This window comes from Oryzias melastigma, linkage group LG5, assembly GCF_002922805.2.
Source record: "Oryzias melastigma strain HK-1 linkage group LG5, ASM292280v2, whole genome shotgun sequence".
NCBI classification, from domain to species: Eukaryota; Metazoa; Chordata; class Actinopteri; order Beloniformes; family Adrianichthyidae; genus Oryzias; species Oryzias melastigma.
The window spans coordinates 29819648-29843907 of NC_050516.1; the positions used below are offsets into that span (position 1 = coordinate 29819648).

At 33.5% G+C, this 24260-nt stretch overlaps 1 protein-coding gene and 2 long non-coding RNA genes across 4 annotated transcripts in view; 2 read left to right on the top strand and 1 right to left on the bottom strand.

Annotated features, from left to right (window-relative positions):
• slc38a3b (solute carrier family 38 member 3b) overlaps positions 1–15063 on the bottom strand; it is a 46920-nt gene extending 31857 nt beyond the window's left edge. The window contains exon 1 of one of the 2 annotated variants that reach the window (XM_024269299.2): positions 14820–15063. The gene's annotated coding sequence lies outside the window, so the exon portion shown is untranslated. The remainder of the gene's footprint in view (positions 1–14819) is intronic. The other variant, XM_024269298.2, reaches the window with a different exon arrangement.
• Positions 2537–22779, top strand: LOC112144651. Its single transcript, XR_002918936.2, has 3 exons — positions 2537–2858; positions 20473–20825; positions 21996–22779. It is a non-coding gene; the product is annotated as an uncharacterized LOC112144651 (long non-coding RNA).
• LOC112144652 lies at positions 11253–11827 on the top strand. Its single transcript, XR_002918937.2, has 2 exons — positions 11253–11401; positions 11496–11827. It is a non-coding gene; the product is annotated as an uncharacterized LOC112144652 (long non-coding RNA).
• Positions 22780–24260: the final 1481 nt, after the last annotated feature.

Here is a 24260-nt window from a genome sequence, read left to right on the forward strand (position 1 = left end):
AGCAAAAAAGAAACAGCCAACAAAAAAAGAAACAGCAAACAAAAAAAAGAAACAGCCAACAAAAAAAAAGAAACTGTGCAAAAGAAGTAAAAAAGGAAAAAAAATGCAAACAAAAAAGCAATTGCAGCAAAATAAAATAGTAACAGCAAAAAAAGAAACTGTGCTAAAAGAAAAAAATTCAGACAAAAAACAATCGCAGCAAAAATTAAAAAGTAACAGCAAACAAAAAAAACTGCGAAAATAAAACAAGAACAAAAATTTCAAACAAAAACGCAATCGCAGCAAAAATAAAAAAAAGTAACTGCGAACAAGAAAAGAAACTACGTAAAATAAAAAAAAATAAAAAATTTGCAAACAAAAAAGCAATCGCAACAAGTAACTGCGAACAAAAAAAATGGATGCAAAGAAGAAAGCTTAGAGTTTAGTCAATATTTCATCTACATGCAAGCTATTTTTGGCTAACTTAATCTTTATTTTTTTAGGCAAATTTAGAGTTTAGCTAATATTTCTGTTACGTGCTAGCTGTTTTGGTCAATTTAGGATTTTTTTTTTTTTTTGCTTATTTAGAGTTTAGCTAAAATTTCAGCTGCATGTTAGTTATTTTGGCTAACATGGGCTTTTTCATTTTTAGGCTACTTTGGACTTTAGTTAAACTAACATTTTAGCTGGCTATCAGCTATAGTGTTTTCAACTATCATTTTTATTTTTGCTGCAATCACTTTTCTGCTGCAATGGCGGTTCTTGGCCACCGTACTCTCCAGACCCACTGACAACAATCGGTTGATGTATTTAACATTTTGAATAACCAAGTCTGCAGCTCATTTATATATTTTCAAATCTCACAGCTTTTCGACAACTTTCTTGATCTTCATCCATATTTTTTAGTGATCTGCCCATTTTTCCTCCTCCCAGACTCCCATCAGGAGCCAATAATAAAACTAATCCTAAAACAATAAGAATTATACAGTCTCACTTTAGATATTAATGAATCTTATTAAGTATGTTTATAAACCTTATTGTACTAATAAATGTCTTACTAACACTATTAACACATCAATAATGTTTGTTAATGTGTTAATAAAGCTTGTTAAAGAATCTTTTATAAAGTGTTACCAACTTTTTTAACTGTTTACATTGGAGACATTCATTGGATGGGCGTGTCTGATTTATTTTTAATACTTATTTATTAAAAAATGCACCAGAAGAGAACTGCACTGCACTCAATTTCGTTGTAAAATGTATAATAACAATAAAGTTCTTAATTAAATTGACTTGTTTGACATTAATCTTACATTTTTAATGTCAATAAAACTACACGTATTCAATATAAAAACATTTTTTATTTTTTTTTTTACTTTGCTCATAGTCTGAGAATGTTTTATAAATAGAGGTCTTTCCAAGAGGGAAATCGATATGCTGAACATTTTCCAAAATATCATTAATTTAATTCGCCGTCGGGAGTTTGACAACAGAAAACATAAGCCGCTATTTTGAGTGCAGTTTTATTAATAGAGGTACCAGCGCTTTACAAACCTTTTATTGATGTGGTCTTTGATGCAACTGATATTATTGCAGCAAACTGCACTAAAAAGACGTTTTTATAGGACACAAAAGTAGTAAAATCAGAAGAAATACATTTCTATATTTTACAAAATACACAAAAACTCACAATCAGCTAACAGCACTTCCATGCACTAAAAGCAAGTTTGTTTTTTTATTATTTTTTCTTCTTTTACTTCCTTTTTCCTATTTTCTAACTCTTTTTGTAACATTTTGTCATGTATGTGTCATGGTAAACTTATCATCATTTAGTCATGAGGAAAATGAATAAAAAATAGTGCATGGAGAAAACAAACAGAAAAACACAAACTAAAATGTGCTTTTCTGAAGATATAAATGGAAGATTTTTTAGATTTATTTGTACCTCTCACTGTAAAAAAAAAAAAAATAGAAGATACAACAAAAAAAATGAATGATGTAAGTAATGATATTTTAATAAGCTGTTAGTTTTTGTTTTAATGAACTACAGGAATGAATCTGCTTTTCTTTATCAATTTTACTTTAAAAACTAATTTTTAGATCCAACTTTTGCTGAGTCACAGCTGAAGTGTGTCAAAGAACTGACAAAACAACATAATTTTTATTCTATTTTTCTATAACGATTAAAAAAAACAAACATTGTAAACAAAATGTGAAGTCATTTTTAATAGAATATTATCATATTTGACAGGATAAATGTGTTGAAATTGATGTTTCACTGCACAATACAAAATTCGGAAAATGAAAATGTAGAATATAGATTAAATATTTAGTGTTCTGTGGATATTATTAGGTTACACAGTTTAAATAAAAAATTAAACTACGCATTTGAGATACTCAGTTTTTTTATTATTATTTTTGCTTCAAGTCAATTAAATAAAACTGTTTTTTATTAAGCAAAATATTTTTTTTGTATAATTATAAAAAGGGAAAAATCGCCGTACAGGAAGTTTTGTTTAAATAATTAATTAGTTTAAATAATTACTAAACTATTATGTTGTTTCAAAAATAAAAGCATTTAAACAATAAAATGAGAAACAAATAAACCAGCAACAGGATTTTGATTTCCTCATTTTTCCATCTGATGTTGTGATGGTTGGAAATGGAAACAAGGCAACACAAAAAAGGAACTGTTGGCACGAGGAGATGACAAAACGCAACGAGGAAGGTCAAGAGCGCCTGGCAGCACCAGCTCATCCTCAGCCCCGCGGGGCTCGGGACAACACATGCTCACGCCCCGTGTCTGTAATCCAACACCTGAGAGACGACGAGTGGAAAAGCAACCAAAAAATCACGTCATCAATCAAAACACCAAGAAGGTTGTATATGTATGAAATAGGGCTGCAACGATTAGTCGAATAATCGACTTTTAAGATAGTCGACAACTAATTTAATATTCGATTAATCGTTACTTTAAATATATGGAGTCAGAGTGTAGTAAAGTTGAAAGTTATAATAGCATCATGCTAGCTTTTTAAAATATTTTGGCATTTATTAAGGTTTTTTAGAGTATTTTGAGGTTTAGCTAATATTTCAGCAATAAGCTAGCTGTTTTGGCTAATTTAGGATTTGTTCAGTTATAAGCTAGTTTAGAGTTTAGCTAATATTTCAGCTACATGCTAGCTATTTTGAAATATTTAGGATTTTTTCATTTTTTAGGCTAATTTAGAATTTAGCTAATATTTCAGCTACATGCTAGCTGTATTGGCTAATTTATGATTTGTTCAGTTATGGGCTAATTTAGAGTTTAGCTAATATTTCAGCAACATACTAGCTATTTTGGCTAATTTAGGATTTTTTCAGTTTTTTAGGCTAATTTAGAGTTTAGCTAATATTTCAGCTACATGCTAGCTGTTTTGGCTAATTTAGGATTTTTTCAGTTATAGGCTAATTTAGAGTTTAGCTAGTATTTCAGTTACATGCTAGCTATTTTGGCTAATTTAGGATTTTTTTCAGCTTTTTAGGCTAATTTAGAGTTTAGCTAATATTTCAGCTACATGCTAGCTGTTTTGGCTAATTTAGGATTTTTTCAGTTATAGGCTAGTTTAGAGTTTAGCTAGTATTTCAGTTACATGCTAGCTGTTTTGGCTAATTTAGGATTTTTTTCAGTTTTTTAGGCTAATTTCGAGTTTAGCTAATATTTCAGCAACACGCTAGCTGTTTTGGCTAATTTAGGGTTTTTTCAGTTATAGGCTAGTTTAGAGTTTAGCTAATATTTCAGCTACATGCTAGCTGTTTTGGCAAATTTAGGATTTTTTCAGTTTTTTGGGCTAATTTAGAATTTAGCTAATATTTCAGCTACATGCTAGCTATTTTGGCTAATTTAGGATTTTTTTCAGCTTTTTAGGCTAATTTAGAGTTTAGCTAATATTTCCGCTATATGCTAGCGATTTTGGCTAATTTAGGATTTTTGTTTCAGTTTTTTTTGCCTATTTTGGAGTTTAGTTAATATTTCAGCTGGATGCTAGCTGTTTTTGCTAACTTAGGCTTTTTTTTTCTTTTTTTGGCTAATTTCGCATTTAACTAATTTTTTAGCTTGCCATCAGCTATTAGCTTCAACGATTTTTAGCTATTAGCTTCAGTGATTTCAGCCACCGAATTCAGCATCTTCAGCTATCAGCACTATCATCAGCGGCCAAATTCAGCTTACAGCATTCACACTAGCATTATTGCAGATAATTCTATATATCTCATTTTTTTTTTAGATTAAAGCTAATGATGGCTAAGATGTGTGCTTTACATCCAGTTTGTGCATGACCAGATTAGTCAGAAAAATAATCGGTGATTAGTCGACTATTAAAATAATTGTTTGTGGCAGCACTAGTATGAAACAATAAGTTAACAATAAACCATTTCAGTTTTTTTATTTTATTTTAGTTTCTATAAAGTTAATATGCAAACTAATGTTTTATACGGTGGCCCTTAAGTCCAAATCATACAAAAAATTACTCTATGCAAAAACATTTATTAGAGATCACAATTACAATTAAAAAATCCAAATAAATGATTAAAAAAACCCATTAAATATTAGAAATCAAGACAAAATTCCATAAACCAGATCACAATTTAAAAAAAAAAAAAGTTAAATGACATAATACGTTTTGGAAAACCAAAAAATGTCTAGATATCCAAATGAAACACTAAGAAACTAAAAAAGGAGGGACTGTGGGGCATCAGTGATTGGATGAAGATGTTTGAGCTTTTTTCAAATGTGTCTTAAAGGTCTGCATACTTCTAAAGTTTTATGATTAGTTCCGAGAATGTTCAGAATCACTTCACACTAATTACATTTTGGTTGAAATAATAGACAAAAGTCAGCAATGTCCCATTTCTGGTTTCTTCTTTTGTTTAATTTTTTTCTGAAATATTTTTTATTTTTTACAGAAACTTTTTTTTTCCATTTTTAACATTTCATTTTATTTCTGGGAATTATTTTCATTTTCCGAATTGTTTCATTTAGTTTCATTTCTTAGGAATTCTCATTAGGTTTCTATATTTTTTCGTCGATTTCTCAAATGTAAAGTTTTCTATTATTTGTTTTCCTTTTTTAATTGTTGTGATCTTCAGTGTTTTTGCACTTCAGGGCCACCGTAGTTTAAAAATTAAGCTAGACTAAACAAAAAAAATCCTCAGAAATCATCAAAAATAGAATCTTCACTGCCAAGTCCACCACAGAGAACCGGAGCAGCACATCCTCAACAGCTGGGACACACCATCACCCTCCTTCTCCTCAGTCATCAAACTCTTTCTGACAGACGGAACTGTTCAAACGCCCATAAAATCCAAAGTATCCATATCAGCACACACAGGAAGCAAAGCTACGATTCATTAAATGTATATAGCTCTAGGAAGCCGATAAAGTAAAGGAGCAAACATGGATTCAGTGAAGAACAACGAGGTCAGCTGTAAATTAAAGGATGATGGTTAGCGGAGCAGCTGTAAAATAGAATGTTTTTTTTAGTTCATTTAAAGACCTTTATGACAGGTGTTGAGCAAACTCCCCCCCAAATCCCCCTAAAGCATTGAGAGGCAGCGCTTTATGACCATGAGTCAGAGCCATTATATTAACCTCAGCAGTTGCTTTTGCGTCAACATTAATGCAACACAGGTTATTAATATTTTTTTATCTTTTCATTAAACAGGAAAGAAGATGAAGGAAAAATCTCATTTACTAAACATAAAAATGGAAAAATACCAACATTAGTATATTCTATAACTATCAAATATAAAATAAATAAATGAATGATGTCATTTTCAAAAAGAAAACACTTACTACACCTATGTAATAATCAGATAGCTGCTTAAAAAACTGAAATCTTAAATATAACTAGATATTTAGCATTACCACCGATAATGCAAGTGTGAATGCTGTAAGCTGAAAGTGGTCACTAAAGATGCCAGAGCTGATAATCAGTTTAGCCAAAAAAGCTGGAAAAATGTCTAATTTTGCCCAAACAGCTTGTTTAACAGATTGTTAAAACATTAGCTAAACTCCAGATTTTCCAAAAAAACTTGAAAAATGTAAATTGTTCCTAAAACAGCTAGCATTATGCTAACATATTAGCTAAACTCTAAACTTGTCTTTAAAAAACCTGGAAATGGGTCTAAAATAGACCAAAACAGTTAGCATAATGCTAAAATATTAGCGAAACTCCAAATTTGTCTTTAAAAAACCTGGAAACGGGTCTAAAATAGACCAAAACAATTAGCATAATGCTAACATATTAGCTAAACTCCACATTTGTCTTTAAAAAACCTGGAAATGGGTCTAAAATAGACCAAAACAGTTAGCATAATGCTAACATATTAGCTAAACTCCAAATTTGTCTTTAAAAAACCTGGAAACGGGTCTAAAATAGACCAAAACAGTTAGCATAATGCTAACATATTAGCTAAACTCCCCATTTGTCTTTAAAAAACCTGGAAATGGGTCTAAAATAGACCAAAACAGTTAGCATAATGCTAACATATTAGCTAAACTCCAAATTTGCCTAAATAATTTGAAAAATTTTAATCTTTTATAGAATAGCTAGCATAATGCTAAGATATTAGCTAAACTAAAAATTTGCCTTTAGAACTTGAAAACTTATTTTTTTTCCTAAAACAGCTAGCATAATGCTAACGTATTAGCCAAACTCCAATTTGCCAAATGCTAACATATTGGCTCAACTCCAAATAAAGCTTTAAAAAACCTGGAAAAATGTCTAAATTAGACAAAAACATCTAACATAATGCTAACATATTAGCTAAACTCCAATTTGCCTAAATAACTTGAAAATTTTCAATTTTTCCCAAAACACCTAGCATAATGCTAACATATTAGCTAAATTCCAAATTTGCCTTTAAACTTAAACTAGATGCCAAATTATCCTAAAAAATGTACTTCACAAGTTTTAAAGTCGCCAAAGTTTTTGAAGGATTTGAGCTATTTCTTATTCATTTCATATGGGGAATAATTTGCTCAATATTTCAAACTCTATGAAGTCCTGAATGAGATAAACATTTAGATACTAGATAAATTAAACTGCTGACAGTGTGATTGAGTTTTTACATGTCAAAAAATGTACGGAAAGGAGACGGAGGATCGCTTTAGTGTGAATCCTTACTAAGCATTAGGTGTGACAAACCAGCACCATTACCAGCCATTATTATTTTTACATTGCAGAAAAATTAGCGTGTTTGTAGGGAAACTATTTACAAGCACACAGCAGTGTAACCAGTTTAGCCACATGATGACCCTAACCCAACAGGTTAGATGGAATTATATGACATAAGAAAGTCCCAGAGAACATGCAGCACATTCATGTCATTCCAGGTGTTGACAGTACAACTGTTCTACGTCACTACAAACCCAAATATCTTAGTTTCCTGGAATATTTGAGCTGAAGAAGGAATAGCCATATGAAGTAAATTGCCTCTTTACAGCCATACTTTCAAAAATTATGCAGTTTTTAGGCATTTTTTTCAATTGTTGTTTTCTAGGACATAGTTTCTGCAGAGAAATTAAAAAGAGTGGTTGCAGATCTTTAGAAAATCACTTCTGAGTTGTGGGCAGAATTGTTGACAGGATGCTAGCCCACCTCCACCACCTCCACCCTTCTAATCACCCATATTGGAGAGCTCTGTTTACATGCTCTACTGCTAGCTTACAGGTCCTCACAATCCCAACCAATGGCAGCTTAGAAGAGCAAAAGAATGACGATTGTGGATCTAGTCGTCTAGGCGCATCAGAAGGGAGCGGAGCATAGAGCTTGTGGCCCAAAAGTTGTATATTCTTCTTAATAAATACAGTCATTTTCTAAGGAACATCTACAAGGCTTTTCCGACGGCATTTTTTCATCTGCTCCTAATTCACAACAATTGCAATAAAAAATGTTTCAATATTTTATAGTAATTGCTTTTAAAAAATTGTAAATTGCATAAAATTTTAGCAACAAGCTAACGTTTTGGGCTAATTACTGGGGTTTATAGGCCAGTTTAGAGTTTAGCTTCTATTTTAGCAACAGGCTAATGTTTTTGACGACTTTAGTTTACTGAGGAATTTTTTGCTATTTTTGAGTTTAGCTAGTATTTAAGCAACGTGCTGGCTTTTATGGCTAATTGAGCATCTAGTAAGGTTTTTATGCTTATTTAGAGTTTAGCTAATATTGTAGTAACATGCTAACGTTTTTGGCTAATTTGTAATCTACCTAGGTTTTAATAGGTTATTTTAGAGTTTAGCTTCGATTTTAGCAACGGGCTAATGTTATTGACTAATTTAGTTTACTAAAAAATGTTTGGCTATTTTTGCGTTTAGCTAGTATTTAAGCAACGTGCTAGCTTTTTTTGTCTAATTAAGTATCTACTAAGGTTTTTTATGCTAATTTAAAGTTTATCTATTATTTCAGAAATATGCTAACGTTTTTGGCTAGATTTTTATTTAATGAGGATTTAATAGAGTTTAGCTTCTAATTTAGCAACAGGCTAACAATCTTTGAGTAATTTAGTTTACTGAGGAATTTTTGGCTATTTTTGAGTTTAGCTAGTATTTAAGCAACGTGCTGGCTTTTATGGCTAATTGAGCATCTAGTAAGGTTTTTATGCTAATTTAGAGTTTAGCTAATATTTTAGTAACATGCTAAACTTTTTTGGCCAATTTGTAATCTACCTAGGTTTTAAATAGGTTATTTTAGAGTTTAGCTTCGATTTTAGCAACAGGCTAATGTTTTTGACGACTTTAGTTTACTGAGGAATTTTTGGCTATTTTTGCGTTTAGCTAGTATTTAAGCAATGAGCTAGCTTTTTTTTGTCTAATTAAATATTTACTAAGGTTTTTTATGCTAATTTAAAGTTTAGCTATTACTTCAGAAATTTGCTAACGTTTTTGGCTAAATTATTATTTACTGAGGATTTAATAGAGTTTAGCTTCTAATTTAGCAACAGGCTAACAATCTTTGAGTAATTTAGTTTACTGAGGAATTTTTGGCTATTTTTGAGTTTAGCTAGTATTTAAGCAATGTGCTGGCTTTTATGGCTAATTGAGCATCTAGTAAGGTTTTTATTCTAATTTAGAGTTTAGCTAATATTTTAGTAACATGCTAAACTTTTTTGGCTAATTTGTAATCTACCTAGGTTTTAATAGGTTATTTTAGAGTTTAGCTTCGATTTTAGCAACAGGCTAATGTTTTTGACGACTTTAGTTTACTGAGGAATTTTTGGCTATTTTTGAGTTTAGCTAGTATTTAAGCAATGAGCTAGCTTTTTTGGCTAATTAAGCGTCTACTAAGGTTTTTATGCTAATTTAAAGTTTAGCTAATGTTTCAGAAATATCCTAAGGTTTTTGGTGAAATTATCATCTACTTAGGATTTAATAGAGTTAGCTTCTAATCTAGCAACAGGCTAACAATCTTTGAGTAATTTAGTTTACTGAGGAATTTTAGGTAATTTTGAAGTTTAGCTAATATTAAGCAACATGCTAGCTTTTTTGGCTAATTTGGCATCTACTGAGGTTTTTGGGGCTAATTTGGAGTTAAGCTCAAATTTAAGCAACACACTAAATATTTTTGCAAAGTTGGCATGTATTAGGGATTTTTAAGTAATTTTTCTACTAATTTTTCAGAAATTTAGATCAACTTATTTCATAGTTCTTTAACAACATTTCTAGTCTTTTAGCAAATGTAACATTTTGCAAATAGTTTTTGCATTTTCAGCAAATCCCTTCAGCATCTTCAGTGACTACTTTTAACACAAAGCATTCACACTAGCAATATCAAAGGTAATGTAACATTTCTAGTCATTTCTATCCTCAATTACACAGCGAATCTCTGGATTAAAGTCATTTTTAATGAGCCTCAGTAAAATAGTTAACCTTCCATGAATCTATAAGGCCCCCCACACAGATTACAGGATAATAATAACCTGTGGAGTGGCTGACATCTAACACCTTGGCAGGGTCAGATATAGACGTCCACGGGTTTCCTCTGTGTGACTGAGGAGCCGCTGGCTGTGTTCCACCAGGATAAAACATTGACGTTAACGCTGCCCACCTGACCGGCGCTGCCTGTGATCACGGCAGCAGCTGAGGTCACGATCGTTTGCGGGGCTTATTTGTTCATCCTACACCAAACTGGACAGGAAAGTCCATATTTGGGCGTTTAAGTGGGGAGTAACATCAAAAAGTAAACACCGCCGGGGATAGAGGTTCATTCTGGATTATTGTCTGTTTACATCCCAAAATCTTTTATTTGTAAATGTGTTTTTTTGTATATATCCACAGACTGTTGGCTCTAAAACACAGTGGTATTACACTTTCATTTCGACTGTTTTAATTATGACAAAAAACAACTAAGTAAAACAGCCAGTTAGTTGATTACAATGTTTACAGGCGGACTGAAACTGTCAGTTTTATGTTTAGTTAATATCCATGACAAAGCAGTCGATCAAATGACTGTCTGTTGTGTCAATACGAGTCTAGGACGTGAACAAACCTGCAGAGATCCCATGTGAGTCCCTGCTGCTCAGGGAAACTTCTAGGTTGACCTTAGCGGTATCCTTTTCACCCGAATATCACAGAAAAGAGTCAAAGGCTCATGCTGGCTTTGCAGGAACTTATGAAAATAAAGTTTTGCACGTCACCGATTCACAGGAGATCTCATGACAGGAGACGAGGAGACACGAGGAGCCGAGAAAACAACGGAGGGAGATTTGCTTTCACTGACATCTGCTTTTTCTTTGTTTTTATACATAATACTTTTTTTTAGGTTGTCTATTTACGGCACGCTCACTGCACAAATATGAAAAAATTGTTGAATTAATATAACAGCCGAGTTGCACATCTAGAAGAAAAAGACGAGAATGAAAGGGTTTAACGATTCTTTTTATTTACGATTTGTATCATAATTTGTGGTTAACAATCAGATTTGGTTAAAGACCTATTTAAGAGCACTGAAGTTGACCTACATTTCTGAAAAGTTTCCAGTAGAATTGCTTAAAAATCCCTAATACATGTCAACTTTTACAAAAAATATTTAGTGTGTTGCTTAAATATATGCTAAACTCCAAATTAGCTCTAAAAACCTTAGGAGATGGCAAATTAGCAAAAAAATAAAATAAGAAAGTTAGCTTGTTGCTTAAAAACTAGCAAAATTCCAAAATTACGACGGAGTATTAGGGCCACCAAAAAAAAAAAAAAAGTAATATTACGACTTTTAATCTTGTAAATTAACGAGTTTTTCACGTAAATTAACGAGTTTTTTTCTCGTAAATCTATGACTTTTTTCCTCGTAAATATATTGAAGTCGAGGGGAGCCTACAGTCCAGCGAATTTATGCCGTGCGCTGAAGCAGGCCGACCAAAATGTGAAAAACGTCGTGGATTTCATCAGGTAAACTGAATGTTTAAAATATTTAAAGTGTTTGGAAGTTTCTTTATTTGATTTACAGTTTATTAATGTTTTATTCGTTGATGGTGGCTTGCAGGATCTCTGCAGATTACGTTGACGAAGCCGTCGATATCCGCGCAGCTGTTCACTTCCAGTCATTTCTTCCTCCGCGACAGACCAGATCTCCTCCAACTCTGTGATGCTTCCGTCTGAAGAGGACTCGTTTTCTGAATTTTCAATGTTCTTGTGCTAATGTAACAGACAGTTGTCATTTCTCAGTGTTGTTTTGTGTTGAGACGGGACGTTTCATTTGGAGACGGGGAGGTCCGGAGCTCTGTTTACATTCTCCTTTGGTTGTCATGTGACGTAAGGTGGCGAAAAGGCTTCTGGGAAGGGAAAGGCAAAATAAAGTGACGGACCTGATAAACATGCATTATTCTGAGCTCTTTATTTACATATCAAACTCCACACTACCGACACCGAACCAGGAAATAATTTGATTCTGAATCGCCATAAGGTTCAGAATTTCTTTGTTTTTAACACCGATCTGGAAATAAATCTTCACAAGATACTCCACGTCGGCTCTGATAAACAGACTCATTTGGGTTTGTTTCTCATTAATTTACGACTTTAAATCTCGTAGATTTTCGAGTAATACCACGACTTTTTTTCTCGTAAATTTACAACTTTTAATCTCGTAAATTTACGACTTTTTTCTCGTAAATTTACAACTTTTAATCTCGTAAATTTACGAGTTTTTTTCTCGTAAATTTACGAGATTAAAAGTCGTAAATATAAGCCTATGACTTTTAAAGTCATAAATATACTACTTTATTCTCGTAATTTAGCAGTTACGACTTTTTTCTCGTAAATTTACGAGATTAAAAGTCGTAAATTTACGAGAAAAAAAGTCGTAATATTACTTTTTTTTTCTTTTTGGTGGCCCTAATACTCCGTCGTACAAAATAGTCTAAAATTCATAAGTAAATTAATTTAGTCAAAAACGTTAGCATGTTGCTAAAAGATTAGCTAAACTCCAAATTTGGCATAAAAAACCTTAGTAGATGCCAAATTAGCAAAAAAAAAAAAGTTAGCTTGTTGCTTAAAAACTAACAAAACTCCAAAATAGTCTAAAATTCATCAGTAAATTAATTTAGTCAAAAACGTTAGCCTGTTGCTAAAATAGAAGCTAAACTCTAACTTAGCCTATAAAAACCTCAGTAGATCACAAATTAGCCAAAAACGTTAGCATGTTGCTAAAATAGTAACATAGTAAAATATAGTAAAATAAACCCACAGAACATCAATCCAAATGATATTTTTCAATATTAATTATTATCAATTTATTTAATTTTAAACAATTCTATAATGGTAAAAGTCGATTTAATTAACTACTTGCCAGACAGATCGATCTGGTTGGATTGTAGGAATGTAAATTAATACGATTATCAGTAAGTCGATATGTTGTTACACTCCTAAACTTGTTATTTTAGAGATTAAAATCTCACTCAGATCTTCTTTTGATTTGTTGTAAAACTATTCCCAGTGGTCTTTTCATTATAAACATGCTACTTTTAGAACAATTTTTTTTTAAACTGTAATTTTCTAGAACAGTTTCAGCAGATCTTCAGCAAGTGACCTCTGAGTTGTGGGCGGGACTGTTGTCGCTGAGTAAACCCGCCCCCACTTAACGCCATCCATCTGGTTACACGTTAGCCCCACTAACATCAACGGTGTAACAAAAATGTTTAGCAATATCGTAGCTATCCAGACGTATAAAGTTTTGATCCAGATCAGACGAGGAAAACAAAGACGTTTATGGATCTATTTGTCTACAAATAGGCAGCTGGAGAGCTAGTGGATTGTTGTGTAGGTTTTACATAACAAATACAATATTTCTACAGCTGCATTTTTTCATCTGCTCCTGATTCACAATGATTTCAATAAAGAAAAAACTCAAAAAATATATTTTAAACTTAATTTTCTTCATATTTGTCCTTCATTGTGAGAAAATGTCACAAAAACATGTTAAAAAGATCATTTTTATTGGAGCGGCTCTTTTACTTTGAATTATTTTAGATGATGATAATGTTGACAAAAGTATTTTTATTTCTTTTAGCGTTTTCTTTTGATAAAGACATAATATCTCATTATCAAGAGAAAACTAAATTGGAGAGAGTTGATGCATGAGACGGAATTAAAGAACATAAAACATAAAAAATAAACTAAAAAACAACTTTTTTCTGCTGTTTTTGTTGTTCACCACAAAATAAAGAGACTTTAAACAAGTAAAGTCTCTGCGTCTCTGTGAGGGAAAGAGAGAGTAAACCGTTCTTTCTTTGTTCTTGACTATTTCGTTATAATGAAAAGACAAAGTTTGTTTTCTCCTTATAAATAACAAGATCGTGGATCTCGTTATAAAGAGAAAAAGATCCAGAAAAAAAAGTAGTGCAGGCCGTTTTCAGCTTCCGTACAAAAGTTGCTTTTTTGACTTTTTCTTTATTCTAATTCTCTTCAAATCAGAAAATTTGAGTATTTTTGATAAAAAAAATGTTTTTATTAATAAGTATATCTGGTTTATGAGAAGAAATGTTTCCACTTACAATATCATTTTCATTAAATAGTTCCATACAATTTTCATTTGAGTGAATCTCTATTTTAACAGTTAGTTATAAACTTTATGGTGAAGAAAATGGGTTTATCCATCAGTAACTAAATTAAAGCTGGACCGAATGGAAGCATGAACTCTGAAACATTCATAAAAACACAATTTCTTGACCATAAAAGTCATAAATATCATAGAAAACTGAAAGAATACACGTAGAAAACCCAAAGCAGCTCCCCCATGAGCTCATGTCGTCTACAACAACAAAGGCGCTGCGCACCCGCGTCCTGTCAGGTCGGTTGTAATGTGAGGTGTTGGAGCGCCACAATGACCTGCGCCGCACGTAACCTGCTGGTTTACCCAGAAATCCGCGTCATTATGTCCCGATAACAGGTCGAACACACATGATGAACCTCCCACCGCCGTGTATCTAACATCCACCCCGTGAATCTCTGTTCCTGCTGCGCATTCACCACTAAATAACCTGTTGAAAGGCACGTCTCACTTCTGGTGCTGCTGCGCAAAAGAAAAAAAAAACGTGCAACACGAGACGAACTAAAGATGGAAACCAGTGACACTCGCTGCTGGCGGAGGCACATGGTCGTGACAAGTCGCTCTGTCCATCTTTTCCAAACAAAAAGAGAAGCACATGGTCATCTATCTCCTCCTGGCTCTCTGCGCAGCGACGCCAAAGCTTTCACCTTTCTTGGAGAGGTTTTGGAACCCAAAGGTTCGCTGAAAGTCTCCTCACAAAGGAGACCGACGCAGTAAACCGTTCCAACACATCCAGTCTTATTCCAGGTCGCTTCGTCTTACCAGCAGATCTTTTCCTTAAATCCCACTGCTGCTGTCAGTAATTGTCTGTGGAGATGATCGGCGCTGTCCTCGCGGCGGTGGGTCGGTCTTTTCCACTGGGAGAGATACCTGCAGGAGTTTGTGTGCGCGCGCGGGGGTTCTGCCGGTTTTTACGCACACTCGGAGCGTCTGGAAGCGGCTACGTTGTGTGCGTTAGGAAATGGTCGGTGTTGTAAAGCCATCCATGGCCCCCCCTCCCTGGGGGTCGCACTGGCCCCGCCCTCTGCTTGAACCCCCGCCCCCTTGACGCTTGGAAGTGCTCAGATTTCAGCGCCTCCGCTCCAGACGCATGTCTGGCGCAAAGAAAACTGCTCTTCCAGTGCGCGTCACTCCATTTCTGGCGCAAAAAAAGCAGCAGGTATAGTCAGAGAGAGTCCACCTTTACATTTTGACTGCTTTAAATTAATGTTATTTAAATATTTTAATAATACATACTAGAATTTCTACATCAGGGATCTCCTAAACAGTTTTATGTGTTTAGCACCTTTAGAGACAATTCAGCAACAAAACTTCACATTAATACCAAATGTATTTGTTAAACAACAAAAAGGTAACAAAAATATTAACTAAAAATGACTGACATTGTTATAGTTCTACAAGAGATTAAAAAATTTAATATTTTACTTTTTACATTTTCTGATGTAATTTTAAGTTTTTTTTTTTCAATTCAATTTTATTTATATAGAACAATATCACAAAAAAATGCCTCATTGGGCTTCATGCCTGTGATTGTACGGGAGCAAAAAGTGTGTCATAAAGTATAAACAATAGCTGATTCCTAAACTAACTAAACAGACTAAATAAAACTGGTTATCCAAGTCTTTAGACCCTCCTACATGGTGAGGATAAACTCATAAAAAAAGACCTGGTTCAGGAAAAAAGAATAAACTTTAGAGATGCTCACAGGAAGGAGAGATCCCCTCACAGGACAGACAGACGAATTAGCACATCTAACTCTAAAACTAAGTATTTGAATAGATTTCAGTCAGATAGAACAGAGGGAGAGGTGGGTTCGAGTTCCAAAGCCAAGATGAGCCAGAGGCGTGGTCCACAGCCAAGAACAGAAGCACAGACGATCCACCTGGAATCTGATATCAACACAAGAGGAACAACACATGAATCACACTGCACCAAACAGAAGCACAAAGAACAGTGTCAAACTTTATCATGAGACGTTTTTGGTAAATAAAAAAAAAGTCTTATTATATGTGAGATGACAAGCCAGAGGCGTGGTCCACGGCCAAGAGCTGGAGCACATACAGTCCACCTGGAATTGTAAATCTCTCCCGCTCCTCCGGAGGGGAGTGGGAGTTAGGAACAACACGTGAATCACACTGCACCAAACAGAAGCACAGAGAACTGTAATACACTTTATCATAAGCTGCTTTTTAGTAACATTTCTATACTTTTTTAAATAGTTTTTCCTAGAGTGCCACCAAAAAGCTACACAAATCACCCTGAACCATCATGAAAACTACTTACAATATCTTTAGAAGTTCCTTTTAAGACAGAATTGTTCCACAGAAGAAAAACGTTTATGGACTTAGCGTCTGTCTTAGAGTCCGTGAAAGTAGAGATAGAGATCGGCCGCACCCTGAGGAAACCAAAAAGCAGAAATGGTAGATGACGTGTGCCTACATCACGCTTTTTCTTAGATGGTCCAAAGCGCTTTACAGTCACACTTCACTACCCAACACATGCTGCCAGCCTATACCCACCAGGAGCAATGTGGGGTTCAGTGTCCTGCCCACTGGGGAAGCTTTATAGACCGATGCCAACCATAATGGACACATGAGAGATCCAAACTAACCAAACATGTTAACAAATTAATCTATGACTGCAAAACAGGAAAACTACAAACTAAACACATTTAAATAATTAAAATAGTCTTCAAAAAATAAACTACAATAAAGTCCGTTAGGAGAGTCCATGAGGATGTCTTAATACGATACGTATCCTGATATATCCAGGACAGTACTAGACAATATTTCACTGTTTTTTTAATTATGACTTAAGAATTATCTTAATAGATTTTTCACAAAAGTAAAATGGTAAAATACACATTATTTAATGATTATAACATTAAGCACTGGACCTGTATCTCATAAACTAAATGCTTTAACCCAGTCAAGTTCATGATGCTTTTATTTTGGTAATTTAAGGAAATATTTAAGTGAAAAAACAAAAGTTTCACTCAACTTCATGTTTGATTTTAAATAATTGATTAAATATGGCCTTGGCAGAATTTTTAATCAATACAAGTATCGCCAAATAAAGTATTGCGATATTTATTTGAATTAATATTTTCTCACACCCCCGACTGATAATTTTTGCTGTAATAACGAGTTTTCTCTGCTGTGATGATTACTTTATAGTTAAATAAAACCTAATATGCCTGAATCCAAATAATGTTTTCAAATATCAATTATTGTGTGAATGTTTTAAAGCATTCACACTTCAGTGATTGTTCTGCTTCTTTCTGTACGTTTTTTAGTACTTAAAATCTCAATCCCACATTCATGATTTCAGTAATCTTAGTATCGAAACGTTCAGCTCATTCAGGACATAACTGCTTGTACTTTTAGTATTCATAAACTTTATTTATTTATTTTTTAATATTGAACAAATATACCCTGTTGGAAATGAATGACAAATTTCTCAAATCCTTAAAAAACTTTGTGCACTTTAAAACTTGTGAACTTCTGTATAAACTTTCAGCTATACGCAATTCAAACTTTAAGATGTTCCGCAACTACTGTTTTTTTTAGTTTAGCATTTATCTTAGCAACATGCTAGCCGTTTTTGGCCCGAATTTTCAGGCTAAACTTGAATCTAGCTAATATTTTAGCAATATGCTAAAATATTAGCAAAATCAAAAAATGTTCCAGTTTTTAGGCTAATCTGGAGTATAGCTAATATTTTAACAACATGCTAGCTGTTTAGGCTAATTTAGACATTTTTTCCAGTTTTTAGGCTAATTTGAAGTGTAGCTAATATTTTTGCATTATGCTAGCTGTTTTGGCTAATTTAGACATTTTTCCCGTTTTTTTAGGCTAATCTGGAGTTTAGCTAATATTTTCGCTATATGCTAGCAGGTTTTGGCTAATGTGAACATTTTTTACAATTTTTTAGGATTATCAAGATTTGGCTAATATTTTAACATTTTGCTGATTTTGGCTAAATTAGACATTTTCCTAGTTTTTTTTTGGCAAATGTTCCATTCAGCTAATATTTTAGGAAGCTTTCAGCTTCAGCATTTTTTGCTAGCTATCAGTTTCAGCATTTTGGTTTATCGCTCTAGCATCTTCAGCAGCCAGATTTGATGTGCAGCATTCACACTAGCATTATCACAGGTGATGCCATATATCTAGTTATTGATTAGTTTCATTTTGAAACAATTTTATAACGGTAAAGGTTGATTCGATTAACAACTTGCCTCAGACGGATCAATCTGGTTGGATGGAAGGAATAGAAATCGATTAAGTCGACTGAGCCCTAATATAAACACGGATAAATAATGTGCTCCTGAGATTTTGATGGACTACTCTGTTCCTATCAGCCTAGAACTCTCCAGTCTCATTAGACATGAGCTTCACTCAAGTTGCACAATTTCATTGATTTTTTTGTTCCAGTCTGATCATGCAAATTTGACTCACTCTCTCTTTGTGAAATATGTTGCTTCCCTCCATTCAGGGAAGAGTTGAACAAAAGCTCCAGGTGAGAAGGTCACCCAGCCTCACAGTAATCATAGGTTCAGGATTTTACAGTGAATTCTAATTTTGTCTTTATTAATATGCACAAGATATCCTATGAAAAATACAGAAATAATAAAAATATAAAATAAAGTGTTACAGAATGTCATGGAACCCTAAACGTGGCTTTTAGAGTCACGTGTAAAGTTCAGCAAAAAGGCCAAATGAAGCCACTGATGTGAAAGTGGCTCATAGCGGCCTCTAGTGGCCATCAGGGTTAATGTGTGGAAACTTTCAGAAATGCTGTGATGCAACAACGGAAAACACAGAACTAACTCAGCTAATGAAATCTCTTGAAATTTCTTGTTTTCATATTAAATACGCATGTCAGTGTTTATATTCAGGACTTGATTTAAACGTCCAATAATTTATACAAGTTGATCCAATAGTCATCAAATCTATAGATTTATTTTTCCAAGAAATCAATTTTCTGTTTTGTTTCTGACTAAATCAGTTTTGCTGTTATTTTTGAAGGTAGGAGCTTAGTTAGAGTGCTCCACATTTTTTTCAATTATAAATTAAATACAGAATTCTGTGGATTTTATTAATTTGAAATTTCACTTGTTGAAAAAATAGCTTATTTTTAATGATAAAGGTCAAGTTCTTTGTTATTTTATCAAATGAAATGATGGCACATATCAAATATCACATCTTAATGCTTTTATTTATGTCAAAATATACATCTAAAATGAATAATAAATAGATCACGTTCATCCTGTCACAAACAGGGAGACGACTGGATCCAAGTGCAGCAGGTTAATTTGGCACAGACAGGACAACAGGTGTGAAGCACGGCTAAAACTCCACAAAGCTAAATCCGGGTCAGGTAGGCAGGGGCAATGAGGGCATCAGAGAAGAACCAGAGTAGTCAGGGTCCAGGCGAGGGTCGGGGCAGGCAGCAGACGAATCCGGGTCAGATGAAACAGAAGATCAGGTCAGGCTGAGAACGCTCAGAGTGGCACAAACAAGACTTCGCACTCAGCACGGCTCAGTGCTCTGACTGAATATGAGTGATAGCAGGGGCTGATGGGAAATTATGGAGAACCAGGAAGTGCTAGAACTCAGGAGATAGCTCCAGCTGAAGACCAGAGGGGGAGATGGGACTGATTCATGACACATCCTGTTGTAAATAAACTGCTTTTTTAAAAACATATTCAACACTATTTCAACAAACAAACATTCTTACTTGTTACATTTTTCAGTTTTGTTATTTTGTAAAAAATATTGTAAATTACAAGTGTTTCAGTCTTTTTGGGATGAGAGGGATGGGTTGTTTTGACAGACACTCTTGTAGCATAAGAAAAACTTTTACTTTTGTCAGAAAAAATGTTCATAAAACTTCAAGATATTTTTGTGTATTTTAAAACTTTTTTTGCATTCTCCTAAACTTCTTAATAAAACAAAAAAATATTTGAAAAAAAAAAAGATTTTTATCAAAGATTATTTTGTTTTTAAAGGGAAAACAATGTTCACCTTTGGTACTAAACTGAAATGGGAAACTGTAAATGTTCCAGGAAAACCCAAAGACATCGTGTCCCGGTATTCAGGCTTTATCCATTGTGGTGTGGTGCTGCTACACTGTGTTTGTGTGGCAGAACGGATGTGAGTTCAGGAACATTTCACACCGAGAGGTGAAAACGGTTCATTAGATTACCCAAGAGGTACCGGTACATTGGATTATGTTTCATTGCATAACTCACATTGTTTAAATATGTTTTAGCAGCGGGGGGCCAGACCCACTGACCTCTAGCTGAACAAGCTACTTTAGAAATCAGAAATATTATTTAAACAGAGTTTACGTTTGTTTTATAAAACAGATGATTTTTGGCTCGTCATTTTTTTTTTTTTTTTTTTTTTTACAGTTTCCTATCTGTTGAGACCCGACGAGGTCCTCCGTTCTCAAACATCCCGATGTGGACTGTGAGTTATCCTTCAGATGATAACTGAAACCCTGGACTCTGAACTTTCCCCAAATGTTTTTGGAAATTCTCAGAGAAGGATCCAAACTTCCCAGGGACATAGAAGCTACCACTGCAGCTGGGATTTCATTTTAATAATAAAACAATGCAACCAGACACTTCTCTCTGACTTTTCCACTCGGTAGAACTGTTATTGTTACACTATGGTGATTCTCCTGCTCTTTTCTGAACGTTGAAAACTCAATTACAGCAATTTCAACAAACTTGGAATCAAAACGTTCAGCTTGTTCAGGACTGTGAGTATTTTTAGTGTTTTTGAAATATTGAGCAAAACATGCCCCATTGGAAATGAATGAGTCTTCAAATTTCAAAACTTTAAGTAGATTAGCAACAAGGCTTTAAATATATTCATAGGCTATGTTTTCGTCTTTTATAGTAATTTTTAGCTAATATTTTAGCAGGATGCTAACGTTTTTAGCTAATTTGTGTTTTTTTTTTAAGGCTATTTTAGAGTTTAGCCTCTATTTTAGCAACATGCTAACATTTTGGGCTAATTTATTATCTACTGAGGTTTTAATAGGCTATTTTAGAGTTTAGCTTTTATTTTAGCAACAGGCTAACTTTTTGACTATCTTGGTTTCCTGAGGAATTTTCAGCCATTTTGGTGTTCAGCTAGTAATTAAGGAATGTGCTAGCATTTTTTTTTCAGCATCTTCTGTGTTTTTTATGCTTATTTAGAGTATAGCTTTTATCTTAGCAAAATTCTAATGTTTTTGGCTAATTGTTATCTTCTGAGATTTTTGTAGGATAATTTAGAGTTTAGTGTCTATTTTAGCAACATGCTAACGTTTTGGGCTAATTTAGTGTACTGGGGATTTTTAGGCTATGTTGGAGTTTAGATAGTGTTTAAGCAACGAGCTAGCTTTTTTTTGTTGCTAATTTGGAGTTTAGTTCATATTTAAACAACACACTAAATATTTTTTTTACAAAATTGGCATGTATTAGAGATTTTTAAGCAATTTTACTACAAGTTTTTCAGAAATTTAGGTCAATTTTAGTGCTCTTTCATAGTTTTTTCTTTTTTTACGAATTTCCAGTCTTTACAAATGTAATATTTTGAGCCACATTTCAGCAAAAGCATTCACACTAGCATTATTAGTATGTAACTTTTCTAATTCATTGTGGTCTCACATGTCTGCCTATTTAACATTTCGCCTATGAAAATCTGGTTAATTTAAAGGACTATTAAAATATGAATAGATTTGAATTAAAAAATACATTTCAGGGGAAAAAAAGTTTAAGAGAAGTGTAACATACAATAAGGTTAGCTGTTTTTCCAGTTAGAAACCACGTAATGTCATGTATCCCACTGGGCGGTAACTGTCTGAGGATGTAGCTCATGAAGACAAATAGAAAACCTGCTGAGAGAAGGCGGGCCGGTAAGAAGTCTTTTTTTCTTGCTATAGATGGGAAGTTCTTGGATCAACAGAGGAATCCGTTTGATTGCAAAAGGTTTGGTATTTCAACCTCACTTCCCTTCATTTTCCTTGAAACCTAAAGAACTCCGCTCACAATAGGTCAGGGATATTGATATTTACACGAGTGCTTTTCCTGTTTGCTCTGAATTTTAATGGAATATATAAAAGTTCCTTTTGATATTACTAATAAAGAATGAAAAGAAAAACTTTTTTCATTAGTTTGATATTTATTACCCCAAAAATGAAGACAACAACAGTTGTTGAAAAAGTTTTTCAGGTGTGCCGTGGGAAATTATTCATTTTTAATTATCTAAAAACATTTTTTTATCACCAGAAGATCATCTCTGTTTTCATCCAAACAGACCCTGATAAAACACTGAATAGTTAGGAACACGAAAGACCATAAAATACTTTTATTTGTGTTTATTTGATTCCAATAAAGACTTTTTGATAAGAATGACAGTCCTGCAAGTTAGCCACAGCTAGCTGTTTTTTGGAAAACAACTGTCTCCACCAATCATTCATGGAGGCTTAATCATGTGATCAGCCTGACCAATCAAAAGTTGTTCACATCCTCACTTTTTTGGCTCATAAAGTCTTACAGTTCCAACAAAAATAACAGCTGAAGCTCGTGTTTAGCGGTTTAGCTTCCCGCCAGATCCGGTGTCAGAATGTGGAAAAAGTGAACAAAATAACGAAGCTCAGTGTCAGTTTTTGCACTGCATCTCCCATAATGCACTGGGTTAAAGTGACAGCACTTCGGCACTATGATACTAAAATAAAACTATGTATTCACCCAAAAATAAATAAATGTTTTTGCTAAAGTAACATTTTGTATTAAGACTAAATAATAAAAAAAAGACTAAAAAAATAATAAAACTTTTATTTTTTGTGTTGTTTCAATTGAACATAAACATAAATGTGCTTTTGTGTGTAAAAAAAACAAGCATGTTGTGATGATATAATTGTTTAAAAATTACAGTTGCTTTGGCACAAACATTTCAATGAATATATATAGAAAAAAATAGATAAATCATTCTCTGGAAATAATATTTTAGTGTTTTTTGGTGAGGTCACATAGAATTGTAAATCAATAAAGTTATTAATAAAGGGGAAAACGACGACTTGAGCAAATTTTCAACCAATTAAGTTGAAAAATATTATTGAAAACGTATTACAACATTTTGGAAAAACAGCTGCAACTTCTAGATTTTCTGTCTAAATTATTACAAAAAAATTGTTGCTGGATTGTGGAGAGATGATTTTTGTCAAGGAAAAAGTGAACTTTGACTCAAAAAAGGTTGAAAAACAGTATGAACCAACTGCGACTGCCTCTTGGCCAGGACTCCCTTGCAAAAGACGTTTGAAATCTCAGTGGGATTATCGTGGTTAAATAAATAATTGATAGAAGTCTGCCGGCGACACTTTAGAGACTCACCAAGTTCACCTGCAGCACCTGACCGACTAACCAGCCTGAAAGGATGCCATGGTCATGTGATGCTACTCGTTCGCTAATTGGCTGTCGTCTTTTTATAATCACAGAATGTTGGACTTGATGCCAAATTGTGATTTTTTTTTTTTTTTTAGAATATTAGTTGTTTTTGGCCCCATCACATACTTTGCAAACACTAGAGGATGTCTTTCACTCCATTTCTTCTCTATCCTGAAAATCTGTAAAGTGAAACCTGTAAATACAGCATTTATTATATTGTAACTTATTGTTAGTGTAAGTAAAGATCTGAGAAGACGATTCCTGCACCAAAAGAACGATTATGTGGCCACATAATCTCATCCATTTGGTCAGATTTAAATTCTAATATTTCTACTGTATCATTAATGACTAATTTGTTAAATAAAGACACTTTCATAAATATCTGTAACTAAAGCCGTCGAATTATTGCGTTAATCTCATTTTTGCGTCGGATGTTTACTTCCGTCTTATGCTCACTTGGAGCATTTGATCCCTCTCATATCTTTTAATGAAAACAAATATTAAATAAATTATTAGAACTCCAATCCTATTGTATTTTTAGGTGTAAATTGTTTTTTCCAAAAGTGTTTTAATATGCAGTGTTTCACGTTGTCATGGTAACGGCTCTAGAGGGAGGCGTGCACGAACCGCACTGAAGCTCCTTTTTGAGAACGATGATCGTCTTACGTTAAAAAGAGAATAATTTTAGAGGGAAAGTTCACCTCTTAGTGTTCTTTTAATCAAAACGATGAAGTAAAATGTTATTTAAAAAAGATTATTTC